General features: G+C 48.5%; 7 non-coding genes and 6 pseudogenes across 7 annotated transcripts; all 13 read left to right on the top strand.

Annotated features, from left to right (window-relative positions):
• The first annotated feature begins 4156 nt into the window (after window positions 1-4156).
• Window positions 4157-4371, top strand: LOC142654204 (U2 spliceosomal RNA; annotated as a pseudogene).
• A 1316-nt stretch (window positions 4372-5687) lies between these two features.
• On the top strand, window positions 5688-5878 carry LOC142653566 (U2 spliceosomal RNA). Its single transcript, XR_012848494.1, has one exon. It is a non-coding gene; the product is annotated as a U2 spliceosomal RNA (small nuclear RNA).
• Window positions 5879-7194: 1316 nt separating this feature from the next.
• Window positions 7195-7296, top strand: LOC142654487 (U2 spliceosomal RNA; annotated as a pseudogene).
• Window positions 7297-12856: 5560 nt separating this feature from the next.
• Window positions 12857-13036, top strand: LOC142653917 (U2 spliceosomal RNA; annotated as a pseudogene).
• Window positions 13037-14352: 1316 nt separating this feature from the next.
• Window positions 14353-14543, top strand: LOC142653565 (U2 spliceosomal RNA). The gene has a single exon (XR_012848493.1). It is a non-coding gene; the product is annotated as a U2 spliceosomal RNA (small nuclear RNA).
• A 1314-nt stretch (window positions 14544-15857) lies between these two features.
• On the top strand, window positions 15858-16048 carry LOC142653563 (U2 spliceosomal RNA). Its single transcript, XR_012848491.1, has one exon. It is a non-coding gene; the product is annotated as a U2 spliceosomal RNA (small nuclear RNA).
• Window positions 16049-17366: 1318 nt separating this feature from the next.
• LOC142653562 (U2 spliceosomal RNA) lies at window positions 17367-17557 on the top strand. The gene has a single exon (XR_012848490.1). It is a non-coding gene; the product is annotated as a U2 spliceosomal RNA (small nuclear RNA).
• Window positions 17558-18877: 1320 nt separating this feature from the next.
• Window positions 18878-18947, top strand: LOC142654725 (U2 spliceosomal RNA; annotated as a pseudogene).
• Window positions 18948-19735: 788 nt separating this feature from the next.
• On the top strand, window positions 19736-19918 carry LOC142654135 (U2 spliceosomal RNA). The gene has a single exon (XR_012848890.1). It is a non-coding gene; the product is annotated as a U2 spliceosomal RNA (small nuclear RNA).
• A 1344-nt stretch (window positions 19919-21262) lies between these two features.
• On the top strand, window positions 21263-21332 carry LOC142654665 (U2 spliceosomal RNA; annotated as a pseudogene).
• Window positions 21333-22119: 787 nt separating this feature from the next.
• On the top strand, window positions 22120-22303 carry LOC142654219 (U2 spliceosomal RNA). The gene has a single exon (XR_012848933.1). It is a non-coding gene; the product is annotated as a U2 spliceosomal RNA (small nuclear RNA).
• A 1326-nt stretch (window positions 22304-23629) lies between these two features.
• On the top strand, window positions 23630-23699 carry LOC142654724 (U2 spliceosomal RNA; annotated as a pseudogene).
• Window positions 23700-24486: 787 nt separating this feature from the next.
• Window positions 24487-24670, top strand: LOC142654218 (U2 spliceosomal RNA). Its single transcript, XR_012848932.1, has one exon. It is a non-coding gene; the product is annotated as a U2 spliceosomal RNA (small nuclear RNA).
• The last annotated feature ends 1243 nt before the right edge of the window (window positions 24671-25913 follow it).

Here is a 25913-nt window from a genome sequence, read left to right as displayed (position 1 = left end):
GGGGCAGACAGGTGAGAACAACAAGTTCCCTTGCTGCCTCTTCTGAGGAAATTTCAGAGCCTGCTGGCAGTGTTTCTGTGTCTGCTTGTCAGGACCCAGGGAAAGCTGTATTAGGAGAGGTTCTAACCTCACATACTAACAGCATGGAGTTGGGTGTGGTCCCTCCTGCAGAGCAAAGTGTTGATGAAGCACCTGGGGTTATACCTATGGAAGGTGAAGACACAGCGCCACCTATTGGGTGTGCTTCCCCTGATGATGGTGCAAGTATGCAAATTTTGTCTTTTTCTAGCCCAGAGTCAAAAATGGAAGACTCAGCTAAAGTGGAGTGGTCAATATCGGAGGAGGACGAGAAGGAGGCCAGGATGCCTAGTGCCACTAGTGCGGAAATCTTCCATAAAGTTGTCTCAAAAAGGGGGAAGTCTGGAAAAGCGGTGAAGAGACTGAAGATAGGCTTGTTGGAAGATTCGGCTCATGCAAATCCTTTCTCATTGTTGGACAGTGACTCTAGTTCTAGCCCTAAGTCATCTGAGGTGGCCTCAGAAGTACCCAGCTCTCCTGGGGAAGGTTTCCTCAGTGAAGTCAATGTGGCGAATCTGGAAAGAGCGATGTATTTCCCTGGGACGTGATATGTTCTGGTTCTTCATGGCTTTCCATTGCACTAACCATACTATGCCCGCATGTCTTTGAGATTAAAAATTGTCTCACAAAATGTACGGGTGTTCTCCTCTGCTCACAAGCGTGCTGCAGTCCTGGACTTTTTGGCCTCTAAGGGCAGTGACATTGTTTGCGTACAAGAATGTGGTTTATCAAAAATGCCTAGGAAAGAAGAATGGAAGTTTGGGGAAGCAATTTGGTCTTTTTCTTCCACAAATAGGAATGATGGAATTGGTATCCTCTTCAAAAATAATGAGTTTGTCATCAAACAGACTCAAATTATACAAGAAGGAAGATGTGTCTGTGTGTTACTATCCTATAAGGGATGGCAGTTTAGGCTAATTAATATCTATGGCCATGCTGTGAAAACTGATAGGTTGGCACTTTTTGATTCTTTAAAATTTTTTCTTCATGGTAAAGTTCCTGTAATTATTGTTGGTGACATTAACTGTATCCTGGAGAAGCAGGCCCGAGCTGGGTCCACAGAGTCTAATGTGGATGTCACTGGAGTTTTGTGGAATAAAATGTTGCAGGACTTTGCTTTGCAGGACGCTGTCACCAGGAAACCAGGTCCATTTACTTACCATGCCGATGACGGAAGAACGGATTCTCGTCTGGACTTTTTCTTTTTTTCTACTTCAGCAATGAAATGTGTAGATTATTCGCAGGAGAGAGTGTGGTTTTCAGATCACGAGTGTTTGTTGGGGGTTTTTGTCATAAATAATTTCTTTTATGGTAGAGGGGTATGGAAGATGAATGTTAGTTTTCTGAGTGATGAAAGGGTGAAAACTAGGTTTGGGAAAAAATATGGGTTTTGGGTTAGGAAGAAAAGTTCTTTCTCTAATGTGTGTGAATGGTGGGTATGGGTGAAAAAAAAGATTGGTGGGTTTTTTAGACAAATAGGATATAGAAGAGCGAGAAGGAAAAGATTGCAATATTCACGCTTTAACATGCGGATGACGTTCCTTCATCAATGTAAAAATTTGGGTATGGATGTAAGACACGATTTGGAAAAAACAAAAAAAGATATTAAGGAGTGGTTCCGAGAAAAAGGGAAAGAAATAATATTTAGGTCTAAGGTGGAGGTTAGAGATAATCACGAGAAATGCACTAGATTTTTCTTTAAAAAAATGTGTGGTGGAAAAAGTGGAATGAATGTGTTATTGGATAAGGATGATAAAGAGGTGTTTGGTAAGGATGTGATTGATGTGGTGTCTGATTTTTATAAACAACTGTATGATGTGAAGAAATGTGATTTGGGTGATGATGAGGAGTTTTTGGATATTGTGTGTAATTTTGTTCCTGAAAGTGAATGTGAGGTTTTGCTTGGTGAGATTATGGATGGTGAAGTAAAGGATGTGGTGGGAAGTATGGCTAAAAATAAGTCTCCAGGGATCGATGGGATACCAGCTGAGTTCTATGGGAAATATTGGGACATAATTGGGAAGGATGTTATAGATGTTATGAGAGTGTTGTTTTCTGGGACGAATATGTGTGATGTGATGAAGAAGGGTATGGTAGTTCTGTTGCATAAAAAAGGAGATAAGAGGCGGTTAGAAAACTGGCGACCGATTACTTTGCTGAATACGGATTATAAAATTTTTGCCAAGCTGATTGCGAATCGTATGAGAGACGTGATTGGGTGTGTGATTGATGAGGATCAGGTATGTGCGGTACCGAAAAGGAAATTGCATGAGAACGTGGCGTTGGTGCGGGACATGCTTGAGGATTGTAAGGGTCGGAATAAGAAGGTGATTGTGTGTGCGTTAGATTTTGAGAAAGCGTTTGATCGTGTGGCGCATGTGTTTTTGTTTAAAGTGTTAGAGAGAATGGGTTTTCCGGTTCAGTTTGTGAGTTTGTTGAAGAATTTATACGCGAATGCAAAGAGTTGTGTGCAGGTGAATGGGTTTTTTTCAGAATCATTTAGTATTATGTCTGGTGTGCGACAGGGTTGTCCGTTGTCTCCCATCCTATTTATTTGTGCGATTGAACCATTGTTGCAAATGATTAGAAATGATAAGGTTGTGAAAGGTTTGGTGGTGCCCGGGTGTGATGGAAAACGTGTGAAAGCTTTGGGATATATGGATGATATTTGTGTATTGTGTGATTCAGTGTATGATATGTCCAGAGTGAAGTTGATTGTAAACATGTTTTGTATTGCGTCTGCTTTTAAAATAAATTGGGGTAAGAGCAAATTTAAATTTTTTTTCAGTAATGAGCGAGTGAGTGATTCTGATATGGAACAGGTGGATGGTGTGAAAATTTTGGGTATTGTGTTTGATGATGAGTTGAAAGGGAGAGAAAGTTGGGATGAGTTAGGTGGTAGGATTGTGAGAAAGTTGGAAATGTGGAGAATGAGGGATCTTTCTTTTTCGGGGAAGGTTTTAATTGTCAAAAGTATTATTCTACCTATGATTTTATATGTTGCTCTGGTTTTTCCTCCTGCTGTTGATATGTTAAAAAAAGTGAATAGAGTTTTGTTCCTTTTTTTATGGGGGAGCGGGATTGAGAAGGCAAAGAGAGAAATTCTAATGAAAAGCAGACGAAATGGAGGCCTTGATTTCCCAAATTTGGAGATCTTCATTGGAATTAATTGTGTACGGTTTTTTGTAGAGCTTTTATTTAAAGAATCCAAGGCTTCCAGAATGTCGAAGTATCTAGCTGGTACGGTGATTCAGCGTCTAAGGTGGGAAAAACGTAATTTATGTAAACCAATTGCTTTTCAGTGCACAGGGTGGTATTTGTATGTTGAAAAATTTATTAAAAAGTTCCAGCTAGAGGATGTAAGAATGGAGAGATTTTTGAGCGAAAAGAATGTTGTGAGAAGTATGTGTATGAATAATGTGATGTGTTCTGTAAATGGTTTGAATTCGATGGAGTCTAAGTCTGTGTGGAAGAAGATTGTTACGTATGATGTGTCAAATAAGCAGAAAGATTTGTTATGGATGTCGGTACATGGAGTGTTGCCTGTAAGGAGTGTTCAGAAAAGAAGAGGTTTGGTTGCGTCTGAAAGGTGTCCGAGAGAAGGTTGTGGGGATGATGAGGATGTGAGCCATGTGTTTTGGTCGTGTAAGCATGCAAAGGATGTTTGGAAAAAGTTGAGTGGGTTGTGTGAAGAGTTGACTGGTTTGAAGGTTTTGACGTATGAAATTGTCTTGTTTGGTTTGTGTAGTTTGGGTAGTGAAAAGGATAGAGTGTTGTGGATTTTTCTGACTTGTGTGAAAGAAGTATTGTGGAATACGAGGAATTTGAATGTGTATAAAAGAGAAGTATTTGAGATGGAGGATGTGGTTAGTATGGTATTGGCTAAATTGTATTTTTATTATAAATGGGATCTAGAAAGAGGTATGGATGCGGAAGGGATATGGCGAATGTTAAAATGGAGGTATTTAGTTTGAGGAATTTTGTTTGATTTATCTTGTATTTGATGGAAAAATAAAATAATGAACCAGAGTGATGAGATTTTTTGAAAAATAGAGAGGTGGTTTGAACAACTACAGTTCTCGGTTTTATTCAAAAAAACCTGAATGGTTTAATAAAAAAAAAAAAAAAAAAAAAAAAAAATCTGTTCTTATCAGTTTAATATCTGATACGTCCCCTATCTGGGGACCATATATTAAATGGATTTTTCGAACAGGGAGATGGAAATAGAGCTTGCTCTGTCCACTCCACGCATTGACCTGGTATTGCAGTATTTCCAGGACCGGTGCACCCTTCCCTTATGTGTTGACTAAAATCAGATTCCAAAAGTGCTATTTGTGTTTGCTATTGTTTTTGTCTTTCTGATGGGATCTCCCCTTTTAATCCCATTATTTCAACACCTGTTGGACAATGCATTTGTACAGTCATGTGTGATAATGAGCTCATTTATTAAATGCAATTAATTAATACATTGCCACCTCTTGTTGTGTGTGTGTGTGTGTGTGTGTGTGTGTGTGTGTGTGTGTGTGTGTCTTCTGTGTTTCTGTGTTTCCGGCATTTCACATTGGAACAGCTCATTCACCTTCCTTGTCTTCTCTCCGCCCTCCCTTTTAGGTAAGTTAAAGAGCTGCACCTGAGCCAGCCACTGATTGATGCAGCACCACAGTCAAATAGTGGAGTGGAGTGGAGTAGGGGAACAGCAAACAGCCATTAAAGCAGCCAGCCGCCTACCCGCCACAATGGACCTACCTGTGTACACTAGATGGATGTGATGGAATGTACTGTCGTCCCTACATTTCAAGAAGAAGTAAGAATTGCAGTTGCAACAAACCCTTGCTTGCCTACAAAGAGAGCAGCAATTTGGATTTGTTACTATGTTACCTGGAAGAATAACAAACTGTGCAAGGATGGAGGTTGTAGGAGCAAAGAGAAGTTGTCTGTAAAGTTGGTGGATGCCTATTTTCCATTTTGCAGTCCCTTGTCTCCCTCTTGTGGCCTCCTGGAGGCAAGTAGCTGTGCAAAAAAAAGACAGCCTGGCGGCCGGCTGTTGCAGTGTTGCCCTCTCAGGCAACACTGAGTGACTGACTGAGCCGCACCGTCTTATATAAAGTTCAGACGGAACTTTGCACGTGTCATAGTGGAGCCCTCAGGATTCCAGAGCCAGCTTTCTGACATCATAATGGGGCCTGCCTCAGAGATAAAAGCCTGGGCCCAGGCAGTGTTGGTCAGTGCTGCTCAGCAGGCAGCACCGGACTGGATTGGATTAAAGCTGATACAAGGTGTGAAGGAACAAGGGGTGGCTGTGGGCATGCACTTGCTGCCGCTGCCAGTGTTTATCTGCATGGCAGGAGGGCATTTGGGCGTTGCCAGGAAGGCGTTTTTATGTAGATTCCTCCTCCTCTTTCAGCACTGCATTGTGGTGCAAGCAAAAGAAGCAAATCCTGTCTGGCTTCCTCTCCGGCCTTTATTCACCTCCCTCCCGCTTAGTAGCTGTAAATGTGTGTGAGCCTGCAGGGCCCCATGGAATTGCCTAGGAGTAGGCTGAATCAATCGCTGCAAGGGGTGAACAGCAGTATTAGGCAGGCTCGGTCAACGGCCGGCCCATTCGGGTTATCGCTTCTCGGCCTTTTGGCTAAGATCAAGTGTAGTATCTGTTCTTATCAGTTTAATATCTGATACGTCCCCTATCTGGGGACCATATATTAAATGGATTTTTCGAACAGGGAGATGGAAATAGAGCTTGCTCTGTCCACTCCACGCATTGACCTGGTATTGCAGTATTTCCAGGACCGGTGCACCCTTCCCTTATGTGTTGACTAAAATCAGATTCCAAAAGTGCTATTTGTGTTTGCTATTGTTTTTGTCTTTCTGATGGGATCTCCCCTTTTAATCCCATTATTTCAACACCTGTTGGACAATGCATTTGTACAGTCATGTGTGATAATGAGCTCATTTATTAAATGCAATTAATTAATACATTGCCACCTCTTGTTGTGTGTGTGTGTGTGTGTGTGTGTGTGTGTGTGTGTGTGTGTGTGTCTTCTGTGTTTCTGTGTTTCCGGCATTTCACATTGGAACAGCTCATTCACCTTCCTTGTCTTCTCTCCGCCCTCCCTTTTAGGTAAGTTAAAGAGCTGCACCTGAGCCAGCCACTGATTGATGCAGCACCACAGTCAAATAGTGGAGTGGAGTGGAGTAGGGGAACAGCAAACAGCCATTAAAGCAGCCAGCCGCCTACCCGCCACAATGGACCTACCTGTGTACACTAGATGGATGTGATGGAATGTACTGTCGTCCCTACATTTCAAGAAGAAGTAAGAATTGCAGTTGCAACAAACCCTTGCTTGCCTACAAAGAGAGCAGCAATTTGGATTTGTTACTATGTTACCTGGAAGAATAACAAACTGTGCAAGGATGGAGGTTGTAGGAGCAAAGAGAAGTTGTCTGTAAAGTTGGTGGATGCCTATTTTCCATTTTGCAGTCCCTTGTCTCCCTCTTGTGGCCTCCTGGAGGCAAGTAGCTGTGCAAAAAAAAGACAGCCTGGCGGCCGGCTGTTGCAGTGTTGCCCTCTCAGGCAACACTGAGTGACTGACTGAGCCGCACCGTCTTATATAAAGTTCAGACGGAACTTTGCACGTGTCATAGTGGAGCCCTCAGGATTCCAGAGCCAGCTTTCTGACATCATAATGGGGCCTGCCTCAGAGATAAAAGCCTGGGCCCAGGCAGTGTTGGTCAGTGCTGCTCAGCAGGCAGCACCGGACTGGATTGGATTAAAGCTGATACAAGGTGTGAAGGAACAAGGGGTGGCTGTGGGCATGCACTTGCTGCCGCTGCCAGTGTTTATCTGCATGGCAGGAGGGCATTTGGGCGTTGCCAGGAAGGCGTTTTTATGTAGATTCCTCCTCCTCTTTCAGCACTGCATTGTGGTGCAAGCAAAAGAAGCAAATCCTGTCTGGCTTCCTCTCCGGCCTTTATTCACCTCCCTCCCGCTTAGTAGCTGTAAATGTGTGTGAGCCTGCAGGGCCCCATGGAATTGCCTAGGAGTAGGCTGAATCAATCGCTGCAAGGGGTGAACAGCAGTATTAGGCAGGCTCGGTCAACGGCCGGCCCATTCGGGTTATCGCTTCTCGGCCTTTTGGCTAAGATCAAGTGTAGTATCTGTTCTTATCAGTCCTTGTAAGGATAGATAGCTCGGAGAACCACTGGGGGCTATAAACACTAGCTGAGCGATCCAAGAGCGTTCCAGACGAAGCCGGCGACGAACTGCGGAGAAGAACCAGCGAAGACGACGATCCAGAAGGGAGAAGCCGCCATCGGGGAAGAAGCTCCGGGAGATCGCTGCCGGGAAGAAGAAGGAGAACTGCGACAGAGACCTTCGGAGAAGAGCCGCTGCTGAAGGGGATCTTTGAAGAAGCTCGGCCGCAGAAGAAGCTCGACGAGGAACCGCTGCGGAAGAAATTTCGTGGAAGAACCTCGGCCAGCAAGGAGAAGATTTGCATAGCTCCGCCCCCTTCGGGAAAGAGCTATCGAAGATCCTCCCCAAGCGACAGGAACAGCTGGAAGAAGCCATGGCCTCAACCAGCAACCCTGCCACCCAGAAGAAGAAGGCTGATGGACCAGGTGAGCCGGCCCAGGCCAGGACATCTCCTCCTGAAGCCTCCTCAAGCCAACAGGCCACCAGGAAGCCGAACCAGGCTGCTCCAACCCTGGAGCCCTGGATGAAGCAGACGGTGGCCCTGAAGCTGAAGGAGGTGGACGGGAGAGTGCCGGACATGACGGAAGAAGTGTTCTGCCAGAAGATGCTCCTGGACCAGGGCTTCGCTAAGCCGGAGACCATCAGCATCCAGGCCTTCATGACCGGGATGTTCTTCGTGACCTTCGCTTCGATCAACATCTGCAGAAGGTACTGGGAGATGGTGAAAGCGGCGAGGCCTGAATCCCCTTTCTCTCGCTTTGTGGGCAACTGCCCTGTCCAAAGAGAGGAAAGGCGGGTGACGGTCTCAATGCGGAACCCACACACCCCCGGCAAAGACATCACCACGCTCCTGAAGCGGTTCTGCACAGTGGTGAGGGAACCCACCCACATCCTGAACGGACTCGGCTTCTGGACTGGCAAGTGGTCGGTAATCGTCCGACTGAACAAGGATTCCAGCGCGGAAGACGGCCTCCAACACCTGCCCCAGTCATTCTCGCTGGGCAACTCCTACGGCCTCATCTACTACCCGGACATGCCGCAGATCTGCAGGAGATGCAGCAAGAAGGGTCATTCGGTGAAGGACTGCAAGGAGGACGCCTGCAAGAACTGCCGGGTAACAGGACACGAGACCAAAGACTGCCCGAAACGGACAATGTGCAACCTCTGCGGACAAGCAGCCCACTCCTACAAGGACTGCCCGAAGAGGGATCGATCCTGGGCAACTGTAGCGGCGAAAGCTCCGGCCAGAGGGAACCCCGCCCCAGCCAGAGCTCCAGCGGCGCAGAAGACCGGGAATAAGAAGGATGGTAAGAAGACGACAGTCCCTCCCCCCCGTCTCCCGGCCCTCCCTCGCCCTACCCTTCCCACCCTCCCTCGCCCGGCCCTCCCCACCCCCCCGTCCCCAACCCCTGTCACCCCCACTGAGGCTCTCACCTTCTCCTACCCACCCATCTCAGTGGTCCTGTCACCTGCACCTCTCCCAACCCAGCCTCCCTTCTCCCCAGCTCCAGCAGCACTAACATCTTCCCCTCCAGCTGCTGGAGTCCTCTCCCTGGAGGATTTTCCCCCTCTTGTCTCCTCAGGTGCCATCCAGAGGAAGAGAAAGGTGAGGGACAGCCCAGCTGCTGAGTCCTCAAAGCGACAAGTCGTGGAAATCTGCGAAGATTCCCTTGCGCAGCAGGAGGAAATGGAGCAGATGGTGGAGGAACTCGTGTCTGAACCTGAGGTCATCGACTTCACAACAGACATCCAGGTGGCTACAATCCTGGAACAATTTTTGTCAGAGGGCCTGCTGGATCTTTCGGACCCGCCAGGAGAGGAGGATCCGCCCGACCGGACTGGTAACTAAGGTGTATCGTTTGCACTAACCTTCTTTATTCTCCCCCATGGCTGCTAAACTTAACATCTTTAGCCTCAATGTGAGGAGTGTTAGAGATAGGACTAGATGTCAGATGGTGCTAACTTTTCTTTCCAAGCAGTCGAGTGATGTATTTATGCTGCAGGAATGTACTCTCCCCTCTTCCAGGTCATACCATCATCTGGCCAGGCAGTGGACCCATGGCCCGTCCTACTGGTCTGGTGGGGGCGACTGTAAGTCTGCAGGGGTTGCCATCCTGATTAGGGGAAGCGTATTTACTGTTGACTCTGTCCAGGAGCTCGCCTGCGGCCGCTTGTTGGTCGTAGACGGTTCCTGGGCAGGAGAGCCGATTAGGCTCATCAACGTGTACGCACCCCCTATGAAGGCTGAGCGCCTGGAACTATTCCAGACCCTGCGGACCCAGCTCGCCACCACTAGGGCAGTGGTGATGGCCGGGGACTTCAACTGCCCCATCGAAGAGGATGGACGAAGTTCCGGCACTTCAATCAAACTGGATGTCAGTTCCAAACTGCTTATCGAGATGGTAACCGAAGCATCCTTGCAGGACGTTGTGGGCTCCATGGGGATTGGCTCTGTGAACTATTCATGGAGCCGACCCGATGGCTCACTTCGTTCTCGGATTGACTTTGTGTTCACCTCCCGGGCAGTCAAGCAGCATGGGCACTCCATGGTCCCCTGCTTCTTCTCTGACCACAGGGCCATTCTCTTCCAGGGTGCCATCGGCCACGGTTTTCCTCCCGGCCCTGGCTCCTGGAAGCTGAATTGTGCCCTGCTGGAAAGAGAGGAGGTACTGGCGGAACTTAGAGACGCCTATATTGTTTGGAGGAATGATAAAGTTTTCTTTGACAAAACCTGTGACTGGTGGGAATATGTTAAAGTTGAATTTCGTTGTTTCTTTCAGGCAAAAAGTCGTCAACAGGCGTGTGAGAGGAAGAGAGACTTCAGAGAGATGCAGCGTCAGCTGCGATCCCTGCAAGACCTCCTTCAATGCGGCTGGGACGTCAGGAAGGAGCTGGAGGAAGCCAAAAAGGGCCTGAAAAGGCACTTTGAGGAGGAATCCAAGCGAATTGTCTTTCGTTCCAAGGTGGAGAACCTGGAGAAGGGTGAGAAATGTAACTCGTTCTTTTTCAGGAAACTCCATGCCGGCCACACGCCCCTGAAGGAACTTCGAGATGAGACCGGAAACATGCATTCTGGGAAGAAGGAGGTGATGGGAGTCGTCACAGACTACTACCGAAGCCTCTACTCCCGGAAAACCACTGACCCCGAAGCCGCCGATAAATTCCTGTCAGGTATCACTAATCATCTTGATCCTGCAGGTACGGAGGCTATGGATGTACCCCTGACGGTGGAGGAACTGCTCTCTGCCGCTAAATCCTTCAGACCCGGCAGGACCCCGGGCAGTGATGGTCTCCCAGCAGAGCTCTATGTAGCGCTGGGGGACTTGATCAGTCCGGACCTGCTGGAGCTCTATGAGGAGATGGTGGTGGAGGGTAGAATGCCACCGTCCTTGAGAGAAGGCATGATCACGATCTTGTATAAGCGGAAGGGGGAGAGATGTGACCTGAAAAACTGGCGTCCCATCTCTCTCCTGAACGTGGACTACAAGATCCTCGCCAAAGTATTGGCCAACAGACTGAAGGTTGTCATCGGACAGATCATCGGATCGGACCAAACCTGCGGCATTCCTGGCCGTAGGGTGGCCGACAGTCTTGCCCTGGTGAGGGACACGGTGCATTACATGCAAAGCCGCCGTACACACGCGGCCCTGGTCAGTCTGGATCAGGAGAAGGCTTTTGACCGGGTCTCTCACGAATTCATGGGTAAGGCTCTGCGTAGGCTGCGGCTTGGCAGGTTGTTCTGTTTGTATGTTAACCTGATGTATTGCGACATTTACAGCTCGGTGCTGGTGAACGGCTGGAAGACTGACCCCTTTCCTGTATCGTCGGGGGTTAGACAAGGCTGTCCTCTTTCACCTCTCCTTTTTGTTTGTGTTATAGAGCTCTTCGCAGAGGCTATCCGGCAGAATGGAGAGATCAGAGGGATCACCGCACCAGGTCCAGGACACTTCGAGGTCAAATGCTCGCTGTACATGGACGACGTGACCGTCTTCTGCGCTGACCAGAGTTCGGTGACTGCACTCGTCCAGACCTGTGAGGAGTTCGGACGCGCTTCAGGGGCAAAAGTCAACTGCGGGAAGTCGGAAGCCATGCTCTTCGGAAAGTGGTACCTGCCTTCTCCTGCCTCCTTCCCGTTTACTATCAAGCCGGACTTCATCAAAATTCTGGGAGTCTGGTTCGGTAAGGAAGGTGCAGCCCTAAAGTCGTGGGAAGAACGCTTGGCCAAAGTCAACCAAAGGATCGGACTGTGGAGCCTCAGACAACTCACTATTGAGGGCAAAGCAATGGTCCTGCGTAACGAAGTCTTGCCTGTGCTACAATACACTGCACAGGCATGGCCCCCTCTTGCCACCGTCTCGAGGGCCATTACCAGGACTGTGTTTCGCTTCATCTGGGGCTCGAAAATGGACAGAGTAAAGCGGACTGTTATGTACAAGGAGCCCCGCAAAGGTGGGAAGGGTATACCCGACATTCCCACTCTGCTGCGGATCGCTTTTGTATGTGACTGTGTTCGTAGGACTCTGAGGACAGCAAACGGCTCTGCGGGCAAGGCCATGTCCCGCTACTTCCTCCTTCCCCTCTGGCGAGGTTTTGGCTGGGACAAGTGGGACAGCTCCTTCCCTTACAACTGGCACGCTCCCTGGTTCTACGGAGATGTCGTCCGGTTCGTGAGGGAGCATCAACTGGAGGGTCTTAAGCCCGACTTGTGGAAACCTAAGACGATCCACAAGCACATCAGAGCAAAGGACTCACTGGAGTCTGTTCCAGGGCTTCATGCCGACACGTTGGAGACTGTTTGGACTAACGTGTCATCTGGCAGGTTGACCAACGGGCACAAGGACATTTCATGGATGGCCATCCAGGGAGGACTGCCTCTTAGGTCATTCATGCATGCCCGCAACCTGTGCAAGACCCGGTACTGCCCCAGGTGCCCCTTCACGGAGGAAACATCTTTGCACATTTTCTGGCAGTGCCCCTTTGCACAGGGTCTGTTGAAAGCCTTGGAACATGAACTCAAGGACTCAGTACCCAGGAACAGACTGTCGTACCGCTCGGTACTTTATGGACTATTTCCTGGGAATACCACGGATGGAGCAATCCAGGAAGCCTGGCGCCTTATGAACTGCTTTAAGGACGCTATATGGTTTGCCAGGAACCGTCTGATTTTGCGGAGAGAGAGTGTGTCCGTCCAGGACTGCCGCAGGCTGATCCACAGCCTGCTCAGAGACTATTCCACCTGGGACAGCCCGGACGTCGATGAGGAAGAGGACTGATACTCCCCTTCCCCCCACTCTCCCTTCTTGTGTGTTGTCTTTCAATAAAGCTTCGGGCCTGTGATTTCCCCCCTTCCCTATCCCCTCCTACCCACTCCCCTATCCCATCACTTGTCTGTAATGCTTTGTTGTTTGGCTTTAGTGAATGCAAGAATGTTAGTGTAGCATGTGGTGTAATGTATAGCATAGGCTAGCCTGTACTGTGTATTATACTGTCATGTTATGTTTGACGACTGTTATTATTTATTATTTGCTGCTTCATGGCTTGCGCTGCGTCGCAGTAATGTTTGTATGATGACGATTGATTGTCAATAAAGCATTTTTCAATAAAAAAAAAAAATCTGTTCTTATCAGTTTAATATCTGATACGTCCCCTATCTGGGGACCATATATTAAATGGATTTTTCGAACAGGGAGATGGAAATAGAGCTTGCTCTGTCCACTCCACGCATTGACCTGGTATTGCAGTATTTCCAGGACCGGTGCACCCTTCCCTTATGTGTTGACTAAAATCAGATTCCAAAAGTGCTATTTGTGTTTGCTATTGTTTTTGTCTTTCTGATGGGATCTCCCCTTTTAATCCCATTATTTCAACACCTGTTGGACAATGCATTTGTACAGTCATGTGTGATAATGAGCTCATTTATTAAATGCAATTAATTAATACATTGCCACCTCTTGTTGTGTGTGTGTGTGTGTGTGTGTGTGTGTGTGTGTGTGTGTGTGTGTCTTCTGTGTTTCTGTGTTTCCGGCATTTCACATTGGAACAGCTCATTCACCTTCCTTGTCTTCTCTCCGCCCTCCCTTTTAGGTAAGTTAAAGAGCTGCACCTGAGCCAGCCACTGATTGATGCAGCACCACAGTCAAATAGTGGAGTGGAGTGGAGTAGGGGAACAGCAAACAGCCATTAAAGCAGCCAGCCGCCTACCCGCCACAATGGACCTACCTGTGTACACTAGATGGATGTGATGGAATGTACTGTCGTCCCTACATTTCAAGAAGAAGTAAGAATTGCAGTTGCAACAAACCCTTGCTTGCCTACAAAGAGAGCAGCAATTTGGATTTGTTACTATGTTACCTGGAAGAATAACAAACTGTGCAAGGATGGAGGTTGTAGGAGCAAAGAGAAGTTGTCTGTAAAGTTGGTGGATGCCTATTTTCCATTTTGCAGTCCCTTGTCTCCCTCTTGTGGCCTCCTGGAGGCAAGTAGCTGTGCAAAAAAAAGACAGCCTGGCGGCCGGCTGTTGCAGTGTTGCCCTCTCAGGCAACACTGAGTGACTGACTGAGCCGCACCGTCTTATATAAAGTTCAGACGGAACTTTGCACGTGTCATAGTGGAGCCCTCAGGATTCCAGAGCCAGCTTTCTGACATCATAATGGGGCCTGCCTCAGAGATAAAAGCCTGGGCCCAGGCAGTGTTGGTCAGTGCTGCTCAGCAGGCAGCACCGGACTGGATTGGATTAAAGCTGATACAAGGTGTGAAGGAACAAGGGGTGGCTGTGGGCATGCACTTGCTGCCGCTGCCAGTGTTTATCTGCATGGCAGGAGGGCATTTGGGCGTTGCCAGGAAGGCGTTTTTATGTAGATTCCTCCTCCTCTTTCAGCACTGCATTGTGGTGCAAGCAAAAGAAGCAAATCCTGTCTGGCTTCCTCTCCGGCCTTTATTCACCTCCCTCCCGCTTAGTAGCTGTAAATGTGTGTGAGCCTGCAGGGCCCCATGGAATTGCCTAGGAGTAGGCTGAATCAATCGCTGCAAGGGGTGAACAGCAGTATTAGGCAGGCTCGGTCAACGGCCGGCCCATTCGGGTTATCGCTTCTCGGCCTTTTGGCTAAGATCAAGTGTAGTATCTGTTCTTATCAGTTTAATATCTGATACGTCCCCTATCTGGGGACCATATATTAAATGGATTTTTCGAACAGGGAGATGGAAATAGAGCTTGCTCTGTCCACTCCACGCATTGACCTGGTATTGCAGTATTTCCAGGACCGGTGCACCCTTCCCTTATGTGTTGACTAAAATCAGATTCCAAAAGTGCTATTTGTGTTTGCTATTGTTTTTGTCTTTCTGATGGGATCTCCCCTTTTAATCCCATTATTTCAACACCTGTTGGACAATGCATTTGTACAGTCATGTGTGATAATGAGCTCATTTATTAAATGCAATTAATTAATACATTGCCACCTCTTGTTGTGTGTGTGTGTGTGTGTGTGTGTGTGTGTGTGTGTGTGTGTGTCTTCTGTGTTTCTGTGTTTCCGGCATTTCACATTGGAACAGCTCATTCACCTTCCTTGTCTTCTCTCCGCCCTCCCTTTTAGGTAAGTTAAAGAGCTGCACCTGAGCCAGCCACTGATTGATGCAGCACCACAGTCAAATAGTGGAGTGGAGTGGAGTAGGGGAACAGCAAACAGCCATTAAAGCAGCCAGCCGCCTACCCGCCACAATGGACCTACCTGTGTACACTAGATGGATGTGATGGAATGTACTGTCGTCCCTACATTTCAAGAAGAAGTAAGAATTGCAGTTGCAACAAACCCTTGCTTGCCTACAAAGAGAGCAGCAATTTGGATTTGTTACTATGTTACCTGGAAGAATAACAAACTGTGCAAGGATGGAGGTTGTAGGAGCAAAGAGAAGTTGTCTGTAAAGTTGGTGGATGCCTATTTTCCATTTTGCAGTCCCTTGTCTCCCTCTTGTGGCCTCCTGGAGGCAAGTAGCTGTGCAAAAAAAAGACAGCCTGGCGGCCGGCTGTTGCAGTGTTGCCCTCTCAGGCAACACTGAGTGACTGACTGAGCCGCACCGTCTTATATAAAGTTCAGACGGAACTTTGCACGTGTCATAGTGGAGCCCTCAGGATTCCAGAGCCAGCTTTCTGACATCATAATGGGGCCTGCCTCAGAGATAAAAGCCTGGGCCCAGGCAGTGTTGGTCAGTGCTGCTCAGCAGGCAGCACCGGACTGGATTGGATTAAAGCTGATACAAGGTGTGAAGGAACAAGGGGTGGCTGTGGGCATGCACTTGCTGCCGCTGCCAGTGTTTATCTGCATGGCAGGAGGGCATTTGGGCGTTGCCAGGAAGGCGTTTTTATGTAGATTCCTCCTCCTCTTTCAGCACTGCATTGTGGTGCAAGCAAAAGAAGCAAATCCTGTCTGGCTTCCTCTCCGGCCTTTATTCACCTCCCTCCCGCTTAGTAGCTGTAAATGTGTGTGAGCCTGCAGGGCCCCATGGAATTGCCTAGGAGTAGGCTGAATCAATCGCTGCAAGGGGTGAACAGCAGTATTAGGCAGGCTCGGTCAACGGCCGGCCCATTCGGGTTATCGCTTCTCGGCCTTTTGGCTAAGATCAAGTGTAGTATCTGTTCTTATCAGTTTAATATCTGATACGTCCCCTATCTGGGGACCATATATTAAATGGATTTTTCGAACAGGGAGATGGAAATAGAGCTTGCTCTGTCCACTCCACGCATTGACCTGGTATTGCAGTATTTCCAGGACCGGTGCACCCTTCCCTTATGTGTTGACTAAAATCAGATTCCAAAAGTGCTATTTGTGTTTGCTATTGTTTTTGTCTTTCTGATGGGATCTCCCCTTTTAATCCCATTATTTCAACACCTGTTGGACAATGCATTTGTACAGTCATGTGTGATAATGAGCTCATTTATTAAATGCAATTAATTAATACATTGCCACCTCTTGTTGTGTGTGTGTGTGTGTGTGTGTGTGTGTGTGTGTGTGTGTGTGTGTGTCTTCTGTGTTTCTGTGTTTCCGGCATTTCACATTGGAACAGCTCATTCACCTTCCTTGTCTTCTCTCCGCCCTCCCTTTTAGGTAAGTTAAAGAGCTGCACCTGAGCCAGCCACTGATTGATGCAGCACCACAGTCAAATAGTGGAGTGGAGTGGAGTAGGGGAACAGCAAACAGCCATTAAAGCAGCCAGCCGCCTACCCGCCACAATGGACCTACCTGTGTACACTAGATGGATGTGATGGAATGTACTGTCGTCCCTACATTTCAAGAAGAAGTAAGAATTGCAGTTGCAACAAACCCTTGCTTGCCTACAAAGAGAGCAGCAATTTGGATTTGTTACTATGTTACCTGGAAGAATAACAAACTGTGCAAGGATGGAGGTTGTAGGAGCAAAGAGAAGTTGTCTGTAAAGTTGGTGGATGCCTATTTTCCATTTTGCAGTCCCTTGTCTCCCTCTTGTGGCCTCCTGGAGGCAAGTAGCTGTGCAAAAAAAAGACAGCCTGGCGGCCGGCTGTTGCAGTGTTGCCCTCTCAGGCAACACTGAGTGACTGACTGAGCCGCACCGTCTTATATAAAGTTCAGACGGAACTTTGCACGTGTCATAGTGGAGCCCTCAGGATTCCAGAGCCAGCTTTCTGACATCATAATGGGGCCTGCCTCAGAGATAAAAGCCTGGGCCCAGGCAGTGTTGGTCAGTGCTGCTCAGCAGGCAGCACCGGACTGGATTGGATTAAAGCTGATACAAGGTGTGAAGGAACAAGGGGTGGCTGTGGGCATGCACTTGCTGCCGCTGCCAGTGTTTATCTGCATGGCAGGAGGGCATTTGGGCGTTGCCAGGAAGGCGTTTTTATGTAGATTCCTCCTCCTCTTTCAGCACTGCATTGTGGTGCAAGCAAAAGAAGCAAATCCTGTCTGGCTTCCTCTCCGGCCTTTATTCACCTCCCTCCCGCTTAGTAGCTGTAAATGTGTGTGAGCCTGCAGGGCCCCATGGAATTGCCTAGGAGTAGGCTGAATCAATCGCTGCAAGGGGTGAACAGCAGTATTAGGCAGGCTCGGTCAACGGCCGGCCCATTCGGGTTATCGCTTCTCGGCCTTTTGGCTAAGATCAAGTGTAGTATCTGTTCTTATCAGTTTAATATCTGATACGTCCCCTATCTGGGGACCATATATTAAATGGATTTTTCGAACAGGGAGATGGAAATAGAGCTTGCTCTGTCCACTCCACGCATTGACCTGGTATTGCAGTATTTCCAGGACCGGTGCACCCTTCCCTTATGTGTTGACTAAAATCAGATTCCAAAAGTGCTATTTGTGTTTGCTATTGTTTTTGTCTTTCTGATGGGATCTCCCCTTTTAATCCCATTATTTCAACACCTGTTGGACAATGCATTTGTACAGTCATGTGTGATAATGAGCTCATTTATTAAATGCAATTAATTAATACATTGCCACCTCTTGTTGTGTGTGTGTGTGTGTGTGTGTGTGTGTGTGTGTGTGTGTGTGTGTGTGTCTTCTGTGTTTCTGTGTTTCCGGCATTTCACATTGGAACAGCTCATTCACCTTCCTTGTCTTCTCTCCGCCCTCCCTTTTAGGTAAGTTAAAGAGCTGCACCTGAGCCAGCCACTGATTGATGCAGCACCACAGTCAAATAGTGGAGTGGAGTGGAGTAGGGGAACAGCAAACAGCCATTAAAGCAGCCAGCCGCCTACCCGCCACAATGGACCTACCTGTGTACACTAGATGGATGTGATGGAATGTACTGTCGTCCCTACATTTCAAGAAGAAGTAAGAATTGCAGTTGCAACAAACCCTTGCTTGCCTACAAAGAGAGCAGCAATTTGGATTTGTTACTATGTTACCTGGAAGAATAACAAACTGTGCAAGGATGGAGGTTGTAGGAGCAAAGAGAAGTTGTCTGTAAAGTTGGTGGATGCCTATTTTCCATTTTGCAGTCCCTTGTCTCCCTCTTGTGGCCTCCTGGAGGCAAGTAGCTGTGCAAAAAAAAGACAGCCTGGCGGCCGGCTGTTGCAGTGTTGCCCTCTCAGGCAACACTGAGTGACTGACTGAGCCGCACCGTCTTATATAAAGTTCAGACGGAACTTTGCACGTGTCATAGTGGAGCCCTCAGGATTCCAGAGCCAGCTTTCTGACATCATAATGGGGCCTGCCTCAGAGATAAAAGCCTGGGCCCAGGCAGTGTTGGTCAGTGCTGCTCAGCAGGCAGCACCGGACTGGATTGGATTAAAGCTGATACAAGGTGTGAAGGAACAAGGGGTGGCTGTGGGCATGCACTTGCTGCCGCTGCCAGTGTTTATCTGCATGGCAGGAGGGCATTTGGGCGTTGCCAGGAAGGCGTTTTTATGTAGATTCCTCCTCCTCTTTCAGCACTGCATTGTGGTGCAAGCAAAAGAAGCAAATCCTGTCTGGCTTCCTCTCCGGCCTTTATTCACCTCCCTCCCGCTTAGTAGCTGTAAATGTGTGTGAGCCTGCAGGGCCCCATGGAATTGCCTAGGAGTAGGCTGAATCAATCGCTGCAAGGGGTGAACAGCAGTATTAGGCAGGCTCGGTCAACGGCCGGCCCATTCGGGTTATCGCTTCTCGGCCTTTTGGCTAAGATCAAGTGTAGTACCTGCTCAAGCTGAGGTTAGTAATCATCCCTGCCGGTGGTACGTGGGCCATCGTAGGGGGATGACAGAACGCCGAGGTGAGGGCAGGGAACCACAACGGTCATCGCTCTGGTGTACGCATTTGGTTTAAAGGTACCATTTGTAGGTGACCAGGCGACCGCCGGATCGAGGTCAGGAGGTCGGGTAGTTTGAAAGCCCGAGTTGCTATGTGCCCCAGGGCTGGTGACCCTGGGGTGCCCTAACTCACTGGGGGTGGGATCCCACTGAGTGAAGGCACACTTGCACGCACTCTTCTTTCACACTTTTAAGCACACACCTTTATTCTCCCGGCCTTCTGGCTGGGAGATGAGGAATTTTTATATACCTGGCGGATGTCCAGGCTGTATCACAGCGCACATCCACTTATTTAATTTTGTTTTTCACTGTGTGTTTGTCACGTTTGTCACAAGGATTTTGGGATGCGGTGCCCTTTTGGGACCCTCCTGAGGTCTAGGGGGAAAATGTGTGGCCTTCTGGTTCCTTTTTCCCCTGCAACCCGGCCTCCCTTCTTCGGAGGGGAGGTGCAACTAGGATGCAGGCTCCTAGGTGGACACTGGGGTGGCAGCCCAGGTAGAAGCCTAGGAGTGTGTTTGGGTCTCCCTAAGCTTCGGCGAGGGGGGACCATCGATCCTTGATCCTCTAGGCCTATGGTTTGGAGGGTCAGGGAATGGTTATGCGGGGCCTCTCTCTTTTAAGAGAAGGGCTGCGATAGACCGCATCCTTGTGCACTTTTTGTGTGGCACCTCTGCACTTTTTATGCACTTGGGTGATAGAAAGCACGGCTCGGGCTTTCAATTAAAAAAAAAAAAAAATCTGTTCTTATCAGTTTAATATCTGATACGTCCCCTATCTGGGGACCATATATTAAATGGATTTTTCGAACAGGGAGATGGAAATAGAGCTTGCTCTGTCCACTCCACGCATTGACCTGGTATTGCAGTATTTCCAGGACCGGTGCACCCTTCCCTTATGTGTTGACTAAAATCAGATTCCAAAAGTGCTATTTGTGTTTGCTATTGTTTTTGTCTTTCTGATGGGATCTCCCCTTTTAATCCCATTATTTCAACACCTGTTGGACAATGCATTTGTACAGTCATGTGTGATAATGAGCTCATTTATTAAATGCAATTAATTAATACATTGCCACCTCTTGTTGTGTGTGTGTGTGTGTGTGTGTGTGTGTGTGTGTGTGTGTGTGTGTGTGTGTGTGTGTGTGTGTGTGTGTGTGTCTTCTGTGTTTCTGTGTTTCCGGCATTTCACATTGGAACAGCTCATTCACCTTCCTTGTCTTCTCTCCGCCCTCCCTTTTAGGTAAGTTAAAGAGCTGCACCTGAGCCAGCCACTGATTGATGCAGCACCACAGTCAAATAGTGGAGTGGAGTGGAGTAGGGGAACAGCAAACAGCCATTAAAGCAGCCAGCCGCCTACCCGCCACAATGGACCTACCTGTGTACACTAGATGGATGTGATGGAATGTACTGTCGTCCCTACATTTCAAGAAGAAGTAAGAATTGCAGTTGCAACAAACCCTTGCTTGCCTACAAAGAGAGCAGCAATTTGGATTTGTTACTATGTTACCTGGAAGAATAACAAACTGTGCAAGGATGGAGGTTGTAGGAGCAAAGAGAAGTTGTCTGTAAAGTTGGTGGATGCCTATTTTCCATTTTGCAGTCCCTTGTCTCCCTCTTGTGGCCTCCTGGAGGCAAGTAGCTGTGCAAAAAAAAGACAGCCTGGCGGCCGGCTGTTGCAGTGTTGCCCTCTCAGGCAACACTGAGTGACTGACTGAGCCGCACCGTCTTATATAAAGTTCAGACGGAACTTTGCACGTGTCATAGTGGAGCCCTCAGGATTCCAGAGCCAGCTTTCTGACATCATAATGGGGCCTGCCTCAGAGATAAAAGCCTGGGCCCAGGCAGTGTTGGTCAGTGCTGCTCAGCAGGCAGCACCGGACTGGATTGGATTAAAGCTGATACAAGGTGTGAAGGAACAAGGGGTGGCTGTGGGCATGCACTTGCTGCCGCTGCCAGTGTTTATCTGCATGGCAGGAGGGCATTTGGGCGTTGCCAGGAAGGCGTTTTTATGTAGATTCCTCCTCCTCTTTCAGCACTGCATTGTGGTGCAAGCAAAAGAAGCAAATCCTGTCTGGCTTCCTCTCCGGCCTTTATTCACCTCCCTCCCGCTTAGTAGCTGTAAATGTGTGTGAGCCTGCAGGGCCCCATGGAATTGCCTAGGAGTAGGCTGAATCAATCGCTGCAAGGGGTGAACAGCAGTATTAGGCAGGCTCGGTCAACGGCCGGCCCATTCGGGTTATCGCTTCTCGGCCTTTTGGCTAAGATCAAGTGTAGTACCTGCTCAAGCTGAGGTTAGTAATCATCCCTGCCGGTGGTACGTGGGCCATCGTAGGGGGATGACAGAACGCCGAGGTGAGGGCAGAGAACCACAACGGTCATCGCTCTGGTGTACGCATTTGGTTTAAAGGTACCATTTGTAGGTGACCAGGCGACCGCCGGATCGAGGTCATTAGGCCGGGTAGTTTGGAAGCCCGAGTTGCTATGTGCCCCAGGGCTGGTGACCCTGGGGTGCCCTAACTCACTGGGGGCGGGATCCCACTGAGTGAAGGCACACTTGCACGCACTCTCTTTCACGCTATATGAGCACACACCTTTATTCTCCCGGCCTTCTGGCTGGGAGATGAGGAATTTTTTATACCTGGCGGATGTCCAGGCTGTATCACAGCGCACATCCACTTATTTAATTTTGTTTTTCACTGTGTGTTTGTCACGTTTGTCACAAGGATTTTGGGATGCGGTGCCCTTTTGGGACCCTCCTGAGGTCTAGGGGGAAAATGTGTGGCCTTCTGGTTCCTTTTTCCCCTGCAACCCGGCCTCCCTTCTTCGGAGGGGAGGTGCAACTAGGATGCAGGCTCCTAGGTGGACACTGGGGTGGCAGCCCAGGTAGAAGCCTAGGAGTGTGTTTGGGTCTCCCTAAGCTTCGGCGAGGGGGGACCATCGATCCTTGATCCTCTAGGCCTATGGTTTGGAGGGTCAGGGAATGGTTATGCGGGGCCTCTCTCTTTTAAGAGAAGGGCTGCGATAGACCGCATCCTTGTGCACTTTTTGTGTGGCACCTCTGCACTTTTTATGCACTTGGGTGATAGAAAGCACGACTCGGGCTTTCAATAAAAAAAAAAAAAAAAATCTGTTCTTATCAGTTTAATATCTGATACGTCCCCTATCTGGGGACCATATATTAAATGGATTTTTCGAACAGGGAGATGGAAATAGAGCTTGCTCTGTCCACTCCACGCATTGACCTGGTATTGCAGTATTTCCAGGACCGGTGCACCCTTCCCTTATGTGTTGACTAAAATCAGATTCCAAAAGTGCTATTTGTGTTTGCTATTGTTTTTGTCTTTCTGATGGGATCTCCCCTTTTAATCCCATTATTTCAACACCTGTTGGACAATGCATTTGTACAGTCATGTGTGATAATGAGCTCATTTATTAAATGCAATTAATTAATACATTGCCACCTCTTGTTGTGTGTGTGTGTGTGTGTGTGTGTGTGTGTGTGTGTGTGTGTGTGTGTGTGTGTGTCTTCTGTGTTTCTGTGTTTCCGGCATTTCACATTGGAACAGCTCATTCACCTTCCTTGTCTTCTCTCCGCCCTCCCTTTTAGGTAAGTTAAAGAGCTGCACCTGAGCCAGCCACTGATTGATGCAGCACCACAGTCAAATAGTGGAGTGGAGTGGAGTAGGGGAACAGCAAACAGCCATTAAAGCAGCCAGCCGCCTACCCGCCACAATGGACCTACCTGTGTACACTAGATGGATGTGATGGAATGTACTGTCGTCCCTACATTTCAAGAAGAAGTAAGAATTGCAGTTGCAACAAACCCTTGCTTGCCTACAAAGAGAGCAGCAATTTGGATTTGTTACTATGTTACCTGGAAGAATAACAAACTGTGCAAGGATGGAGGTTGTAGGAGCAAAGAGAAGTTGTCTGTAAAGTTGGTGGATGCCTATTTTCCATTTTGCAGTCCCTTGTCTCCCTCTTGTGGCCTCCTGGAGGCAAGTAGCTGTGCAAAAAAAAGACAGCCTGGCGGCCGGCTGTTGCAGTGTTGCCCTCTCAGGCAACACTGAGTGACTGACTGAGCCGCACCGTCTTATATAAAGTTCAGACGGAACTTTGCACGTGTCATAGTGGAGCCCTCAGGATTCCAGAGCCAGCTTTCTGACATCATAATGGGGCCTGCCTCAGAGATAAAAGCCTGGGCCCAGGCAGTGTTGGTCAGTGCTGCTCAGCAGGCAGCACCGGACTGGATTGGATTAAAGCTGATACAAGGTGTGAAGGAACAAGGGGTGGCTGTGGGCATGCACTTGCTGCCGCTGCCAGTGTTTATCTGCATGGCAGGAGGGCATTTGGGCGTTGCCAGGAAGGCGTTTTTATGTAGATTCCTCCTCCTCTTTCAGCACTGCATTGTGGTGCAAGCAAAAGAAGCAAATCCTGTCTGGCTTCCTCTCCGGCCTTTATTCACCTCCCTCCCGCTTAGTAGCTGTAAATGTGTGTGAGCCTGCAGGGCCCCATGGAATTGCCTAGGAGTAGGCTGAATCAATCGCTGCAAGGGGTGAACAGCAGTATTAGGCAGGCTCGGTCAACGGCCGGCCCATTCGGGTTATCGCTTCTCGGCCTTTTGGCTAAGATCAAGTGTAGTACCTGCTCAAGCTGAGGTTAGTAATCATCCCTGCCGGTGGTACGTGGGCCATCGTAGGGGGATGACAGAACGCCGAGGTGAGGGCAGGGAACCACAACGGTCATCGCTCTGGTGTACGCATTTGGTTTAAAGGTACCATTTGTAGGTGACCAGGCGACCGCCGGATCGAGGTCATTAGGCCGGGTAGTTTGGAAGCCCGAGTTGCTATGTGCCCCAGGGCTGGTGACCCTGGGGTGCCCTAACTCACTGGGGGTGGGATCCCACTGAGTGAAGGCACACTTGCACGCACTCTCTTTCACGCTATATGAGCACACACCTTTATTCTCCCGGCCTTCTGGCTGGGAGATGAGGAATTTTTTATACCTGGCGGATGTCCAGGCTGTATCACAGCGCACATCCACTTATTTAATTTTGTTTTTCACTGTGTGTTTGTCACGTTTGTCACAAGGATTTTGGGATGCGGTGCCCTTTTGGGACCCTCCTGAGGTCTAGGGGGAAAATGTGTGGCCTTCTGGTTCCTTTTTCCCCTGCAACCCGGCCTCCCTTCTTCGGAGGGGAGGTGCAACTAGGATGCAGGCTCCTAGGTGGACACTGGGGTGGCAGCCCAGGTAGAAGCCTAGGAGTGTGTTTGGGTCTCCCTAAGCTTCGGCGAGGGGGGACCATCGATCCTTGATCCTCTAGGCCTATGGTTTGGAGGGTCAGGGAATGGTTATGCGGGGCCTCTCTCTTTTAAGAGAAGGGCTGCGATAGACCGCATCCTTGTGCACTTTTTGTGTGGCACCTCTGCACTTTTTATGCACTTGGGTGATAGAAAGCACGACTCGGGCTTTCAATAAAAAAAAAAAAAAAAATCTGTTCTTATCAGTTTAATATCTGATACGTCCCCTATCTGGGGACCATATATTAAATGGATTTTTCGAACAGGGAGATGGAAATAGAGCTTGCTCTGTCCACTCCACGCATTGACCTGGTATTGCAGTATTTCCAGGACCGGTGCACCCTTCCCTTATGTGTTGACTAAAATCAGATTCCAAAAGTGCTATTTGTGTTTGCTATTGTTTTTGTCTTTCTGATGGGATCTCCCCTTTTAATCCCATTATTTCAACACCTGTTGGACAATGCATTTGTACAGTCATGTGTGATAATGAGCTCATTTATTAAATGCAATTAATTAATACATTGCCACCTCTTGTTGTGTGTGTGTGTGTGTGTGTGTGTGTGTGTGTGTGTGTGTGTGTGTCTTCTGTGTTTCTGTGTTTCCGGCATTTCACATTGGAACAGCTCATTCACCTTCCTTGTCTTCTCTCCGCCCTCCCTTTTAGGTAAGTTAAAGAGCTGCACCTGAGCCAGCCACTGATTGATGCAGCACCACAGTCAAATAGTGGAGTGGAGTGGAGTAGGGGAACAGCAAACAGCCATTAAAGCAGCCAGCCGCCTACCCGCCACAATGGACCTACCTGTGTACACTAGATGGATGTGATGGAATGTACTGTCGTCCCTACATTTCAAGAAGAAGTAAGAATTGCAGTTGCAACAAACCCTTGCTTGCCTACAAAGAGAGCAGCAATTTGGATTTGTTACTATGTTACCTGGAAGAATAACAAACTGTGCAAGGATGGAGGTTGTAGGAGCAAAGAGAAGTTGTCTGTAAAGTTGGTGGATGCCTATTTTCCATTTTGCAGTCCCTTGTCTCCCTCTTGTGGCCTCCTGGAGGCAAGTAGCTGTGCAAAAAAAAGACAGCCTGGCGGCCGGCTGTTGCAGTGTTGCCCTCTCAGGCAACACTGAGTGACTGACTGAGCCGCACCGTCTTATATAAAGTTCAGACGGAACTTTGCACGTGTCATAGTGGAGCCCTCAGGATTCCAGAGCCAGCTTTCTGACATCATAATGGGGCCTGCCTCAGAGATAAAAGCCTGGGCCCAGGCAGTGTTGGTCAGTGCTGCTCAGCAGGCAGCACCGGACTGGATTGGATTAAAGCTGATACAAGGTGTGAAGGAACAAGGGGTGGCTGTGGGCATGCACTTGCTGCCGCTGCCAGTGTTTATCTGCATGGCAGGAGGGCATTTGGGCGTTGCCAGGAAGGCGTTTTTATGTAGATTCCTCCTCCTCTTTCAGCACTGCATTGTGGTGCAAGCAAAAGAAGCAAATCCTGTCTGGCTTCCTCTCCGGCCTTTATTCACCTCCCTCCCGCTTAGTAGCTGTAAATGTGTGTGAGCCTGCAGGGCCCCATGGAATTGCCTAGGAGTA

The sequence above is a fragment of the Rhinoderma darwinii genome, chromosome 5, assembly GCF_050947455.1.
Source record: "Rhinoderma darwinii isolate aRhiDar2 chromosome 5, aRhiDar2.hap1, whole genome shotgun sequence".
Taxonomy (NCBI): Eukaryota; Metazoa; Chordata; class Amphibia; order Anura; family Rhinodermatidae; genus Rhinoderma; species Rhinoderma darwinii.
The sequence above is the reverse complement of the archived record's forward strand: the minus strand, read 5'-3'. Positions and strand labels throughout refer to the sequence as shown.